Source organism: Rutidosis leptorrhynchoides, chromosome 7 (genome assembly GCF_046630445.1).
Source record: "Rutidosis leptorrhynchoides isolate AG116_Rl617_1_P2 chromosome 7, CSIRO_AGI_Rlap_v1, whole genome shotgun sequence".
NCBI lineage: Eukaryota > Viridiplantae > Streptophyta > Magnoliopsida > Asterales > Asteraceae > Rutidosis > Rutidosis leptorrhynchoides.
The window spans coordinates 132,336,336-132,342,757 of record NC_092339.1 but is presented as its reverse complement, the minus strand read 5'-3'; the positions used below and the strand labels follow the sequence as shown (position 1 = coordinate 132,342,757).

Sequence of the window (6,422 nt, the reverse complement as noted above, 5' to 3'; positions counted from 1 at the left end):
CAAAACGATAGCAGGTGGAACATCCGACATCTGAACAAGGAAAAATAAATTTTCCATGTCAGTAAGTCATAAAGCAAGCACGTATTAGGCCAACAGTTTAAATCATGTATACCGGTAAATAGCATGGCAATAACAACAAGTATCATGCAATTAAAAGTAGATAATAGCATGCAGTAGTGAAATCATGTAATAGCATACGGCATATAGCAGTAACAGTAAGTAGCAGCATGCAGTAAGTTCAGCGAAAACAAGTAAACTAGCAAGTTGTAGATTATTCCTATTAGTGAATCCTACTCGGGTCGGTCTTAGACTCACTAATGCAACCTAATTCCCTACAACCAATGCTCTGATACCAAATGTGAAGCCCCGTACAAAACCATCGTGTACGAATCATCAACAACAGGATCATTACAAGGTTAAGTACTATATGCTGTAATAAAAGAAGTTGCATTCACGATAAAAAGATGACGTCATAACCGACGTCAATTGTTTTACACCAACAGTATGCTTCTACGAATAGCAAGCATGAATAAATGTATGTGACCCTTAGGTCGTTATAAAACATAGTTCAAAAGTATTAAAGTTTGAATGCAGATAAACAGTTCATGCGGTGATAACACTAGAGCAGCGAGTGTCTACGGCAAGACTAGCACGACAGCGGAAGCAAATAACCTTAAGCACCTGAGAAAAACATGCTTAAAAATGTCAACACAAAGGTTGGTGAGCTATAGTTTAAGTATAACAGTATGTAAGGTAGGCCACGAGATTTTAGTGCTACAAAGAGCGTTTCAAAACAGTATGATAAAGTATATGTTAACCGTGGGCACTTGGTAACTAACTTAACGTTTATACCCCCTGAAAGTACACTTGGCAAGTGCGTATGTCCAAAGTATTAAACACTCGTTAAATGCTAGCGCGACTAGCCCGAGTGGGGATGTCAAACCCTATGGATCCATATCTAAGATTCGCGTTCACCGGTTCAAAAACCAATGACTAAACGTTACCGAGCTAAAGGAAATGTTTCTGCCGTTGTATAACCTACACATATATAAGTTTAAGTACTCGTGCCTAGTATGTAAAACATAAAATCCGCATGTATTCTCAGTTCCCAAAATAAGTTAAAGTAAAAAGGGAATGCTATAACTCACAATGATAAAGTAGCGGTAAAGTATGACTCGGAAAGTAAGCAAGTAATGACGGTTGTCCAAACGGGTCCTCAACCTAAGTCAAATAGTACCAAGTCAGTAAATCGTCTGAATAGGTTTAAAAGTATGTAAATAAGGTCTTAAAGGTCATCATCATTCATCATCAAACAAAAGGCGTAAAGTAAGTTTTGTTTATGAAAGTAGTTTAAAACAAAGGATGAGTTCGGTCAGTCACCATGGCCTCTACCCTTACTGAATTAAGGTGAGACCAGTGACCATGGCTCCGTATATGAGTCCTTTAAGTGTGGTAAAATTTACAGAATCAAACTCGTCTTTGTTTGACCGTGGCGACGGTCTAAGTGCGAGTAGGTCAGAAATTTCTGCACAACGTTAAAAGGACATAGTGACGATCGGAGGGCCATAAATCCTAAACCGTAACTCGGATTAAGACGAGTCCTATATGAAAAGTTATCTAATCGAAAAGATATATCTGAAAATCATGGTTACAGTAGCCCAGGTGTACTGGTCTATTACAGAAACCAGAAAACAGTAGGTAGAAGACAAAAAGCAGTAAAATAATGGGTTCCGGTGAGTTTGATGCTTGATGCTTATCACGGTTCTCATCCTTGATGCGTATAGCTTCAAGTGTACAACTTGTTGATGTGTTTACATCATCTTTACCATGGTTTGACCATCATAACCCAAGTGTAAGTCTAAGACATGAAGCACAGCTCACTTAAGAGTTGTATGAAGTTTGATGAACCAAAGTTACATCAAAGTCTTAGATCTAATACATACATGAACTTTAAAACTAATAATAAGTTACAAACTTGAAAATGAACTTATGAAATCAAGATCTTAAGTTGTAAAACATAGTTCTTAGTTAGACCTTGTAGATCCAAGACTCAAAAGTCTAGATCTAACATAAGTGTACAAAGTTATAATTAAAAAGTTTCATTTACATGTTCTTGAACTTTTAAAGTTAACTTTAAGTTCAAGATTAACGAGATCAAGGTTAACCAGTAACACTTGACCAATAACTAACAAACATGAAATTAAAGTGCATGATATAAAGAGATAAACTAAATAAACAAGTAAAAGGTTCATGGTTGTTCATACTTTTAAAGATTCAACCAAAGTTTGATCTTTAAGTAAAGTAAACTTTAAGTTTACTTCAAGAACTACAAGTATGAATTTAACAACTATGAACTTACAAACTTTTGAAACAATAAAATTAGAACATAACTAGAAAGTTAGTTCTTGTATGTTCTTATTAAAACAAGATAAATGATGAACAAACTAAAGAGTTTGGTTCATAATGACTAGTAAGTAATTACAACAACAAAGTCCGTGTAATTAAGTAACAAACATGAACACGTATCAAACAACAAACAAAGATAATTAATTGATGATGAAGGGGTGTTTAGCATTCGGTTTTAAGGCAAGAAAGAAGAGAGAAAAATGTTCTTGTTACTTACAAAATGTAGAGAAAGATGAGAGAAAATATGAGAGAAAAGTAAGATGTAATTTTGAAGTGAAGTGTGTGTGAGAATACAAGTGAGTATGTAATGCAAAAAAAAAAAGTTTTGAATCCCTTCTAAACCATCTAGGCCAACGGTTTCACTCTTCACAAGGGGGGAAGGATAAGTTCAATGGTTACTAGAATGTAAAGCTTGAAAAAGGTGGTTACTTGGTGTATGTGTATGGGGATTGTAAGGTAACTAGATTCTAAGTCTCCTTAAACAACTAGTTACACATGAAAGTAATACTTACACATAAAAGTGGGCTTAATAATCCATGTAAGATGTAGGGTGGGCTTATAAGCCCATGTTCAAGAGTCCATTTACATTAAACAAGTCCAAGTTCCATGTAAGTAACAAATAAATCCAATAAAAGCCCAAGTAACTAACTAATCACCATAGTTACTCAAAATGATTAATAAAATTAATCATAAATGTAAATAATACTTGAAAATATTATTCATGCAAGTTTCGTGTGTCACAAAGACGTTTCGGGCAATTAAAGTCAAGTTCGGGCAATCATGGCAACATGTAAATGTAATAACATACATTCGTTTAATCACACGTATTAATAATAACGATTATTAATAAATTAACGTTGGAAAATCCAGGGTCGTTACAATATATGCATTCAACTGATAAAAAAAATATTCCATACGAATTCAACGACAAAACTATAAATCTATACAAACATTCAAATTCCCTTTCCCTACCCCTTACAAACCGTGTGGCTTTTTGCCACTTGTCACACACCCATTCACTCACCCTCATCCTCCTATTTGTCAACATATTATTGGCTACTACCATCTAACATGTCCCACATTTCCAGCTTACACGTGGCACATCAAAAACCCTTCTTCAACACTCCTCGCAATTTTCTAACCCTTCTCCAACACTCTTCCCCATTTTCTTTCCCTCTGCTCTATCAAAAGAAAAAAAAACACAGATCCCGTCGACGGGTTTTCCGATCACCCTCAACCTCTGCCGGTTATCATCAACGTTCACCCGCCACCAGTGCCGCATCCCTTCAGATGCGTTTACAATTTGGTACGTTTGATTTGATTAACGTCAATTTCATAGATTTCATGTTCTTTAATTGCATCGACTTTTTAGTGTTTTCGAAAATTTGGTTCCTTTCCGCAAAACAATAACCGACTCATTCTCTCTGATCATTGTACCTTATTTTCTATTTCTAAAGTATGAAATACTTTTGCAATATTGAATCGCAGTTAAGCCAATCGATTATGCAACGGAAAAGCCTGATTATCCCGCATTTTACTGATGTTCGATGGCAAAAAGGGTTTTTTTTTTCTGCCTTCATGTTAATAAAATCGATTTGACTACATGGTTCTTATTCACCGCCTCAAGCATGTGAACGATGCACATCTGCGGAATCAATTGTTGAAGAACAATTCTTTTACTACAGGTTTGTTAATGGTAACCTTTTTTTCCATACATATTTGTATAGTTGTTGAAACTGTTCGCATTAATAGTGTTCTTTGGAGTAATAATTAGCCAGATATCGATGGTAAGTTATTTCTATTGATGTTATTAAAGATGGTTGCTAGAATCTGTTTGTTCAAAAATACGGTTATTTTTAACTGTTTTAATATATGTTATGCAACAGATTGACCGTTATAATAGTCTGAAGTGTATTAGGCTTTGTTATGTTGGTTTATGGGTTTTTAGGTGTTTTTGAATTGAGATTATTTCAAGTTTTAGGTGGTTTTACAGATTTTGACATTCTCATAGCTAACGAATTGAATGAATATTTGGTGATGATGTTGAATCAGCACCAGTGACCTTAAAAGTTGGTGAAGAAAACAAATTTGGGAACTGTCTGAAAACGAAGCTGATTTAAGGAGATGTTGGTTGGGATACACCTGATGAAAGGATATGTTGGTGGTGATGAAGTTGAAGGTATATCATTGAAGTTAAAGGTATTATCTACATCTCCCTGAGAAGGAGGTGGGTTCAATTAAAGGTATTAGCTCCATTTTGTATTAGTTCGAACGTAGGGTGGTGATTTCATAAACTAGGTGAAGTTTCAATTCATTTTTCCTGACATCACTGATAAAAATTCAGGTTCCTTGCACTTTGTTCTCTCTATTTTTTTTGATTTATTCAATAACATTATATGTACTGTTTTATGCATGCTGCTTTTGTATGTTTTGTTGACCTTATAAGATGTTATAAAATTTAAGTACTGTAGGATTTGTTTGTAGTGTAAATGAATTGTGTATAGATTATATATATAGTTACATATATTTTTTACAAAATAAGAATAATTTGGAGTTGTGATAGTAGCATTGCTGCTGCTACATATATACTGCTACATTAATATTTGATCAATAGCAATTTTGTTGTAAACTTGATATGTGATCTTCAAAGAGTGCTCATCTTTGTAATCTTTACCAGTTTACAACAGTTTTAAGTTCATTTGTATACTTAAAATATGTATTAAATATAAGATCATATCCAGTTTCGTTGAATAGTTCCGTGGTTTTTATTTAGTTCATATTTTACGTTGTAATTCTCATTTTCCTCCTTCTTTACAGGTTTTAATTCAGTTTCTTTCACGGATGCTTATCTGTTGTATGCGTATTAGTTTGCTGAAGGTAGTGCATTTTATTAATGATTGTATCTTCTTTTTTTTACTTTATATTGTGTTTGTCATGTTTTGGTATCTATTTTATTGGTTGTTACTCTACGTTTCTTATGTATTTTGATGCGTTTAGTTTGTTGTTACACGTATGTTTTCAATATTCGGTTTTTTATATTGTTTGTTGTCGTATGGTAGTAATAGTGATAATAATGATGATGCATGTGCTATACAATCAGGTAGTGTCAATTTGGGTTCGATTTCATCGGCTGTGTCACCTCGGCAGTTAGTGAGTAGGTGCTCTTTACAACAGAGGAATAAACTATGCCTGTGAGGAACCCATCGGTTCCAGCTGCAGCTGCAATTGTTAGGGATCAGGCTAACTGCAGCGAGGGTTCTGTTTTTATGGAACAGTCTGTACGCACAACCTCCAGTCAACAGACAACCTTTAATTTTATGGTAGGATTTACATTTAAGTATTTTGATTTTATGTACGATGTACGATTTTGACTTTTGGTGTTTGTTGAAGGTGCATGCATTTTTTCGGCAATAGTTGGTACCTACCGATCTATGGATACTGGAGGTATTATCTTTAAGTTTTCCTTTGCAACTATTCTTAGTGTACTGCTGTGTATAGTGTTATATTCTTTGTTGTTTTTAAAGGTTATTTTAAATATAGTTCATGTTACGTTTTAATACATGTTGAAGGTAATAACGGATTTGGCTTTACAATCATCGGATAATTGTCAATTGATAGAATATGCTTACATCTCATCCATTTAAGACTAATATAAAAATTGTAACGGATTATACTTGGTCAATGTTGTTGCTATAGTTGATTTATGGGTCAAAGTTGGTATGAACATGTTCACTTGGGATGATATTTCTATTACTATATTACTGGTTTGGGTCAAAAATGAATTTGCACTTGTGCTTTTGGGTCAAATCTGCCAGAACAAATGGAATTTGGGTGATGATTGTTACTGTGTACTCAGTGGCGAATCCAGGATGAAAATTCAATGGGGTCCTAATTTTTTTTTTCCAAAACTAATTAAATTTAATGGCAGCTACTTTAGTGGTTGTTTACCTTCAAAAAGCCTTACATTTTAAAAATATATGAGGTCCTATAGCTAAATTTAGTGGTGTCCTATACAA

At 34.1% G+C, this 6,422-nt stretch overlaps 1 long non-coding RNA gene across 1 annotated transcript; it reads left to right on the top strand.

Moving 5' to 3' along the window:
• Nucleotides 1-4,910: 4,910 nt before the first annotated feature.
• On the top strand, nt 4,911-6,067 carry LOC139856862 (uncharacterized). Its single transcript, XR_011762204.1, has 3 exons — nt 4,911-5,283; nt 5,507-5,726; nt 5,797-6,067. It is a non-coding gene; the product is annotated as an uncharacterized lncRNA (long non-coding RNA).
• Nucleotides 6,068-6,422: the final 355 nt, after the last annotated feature.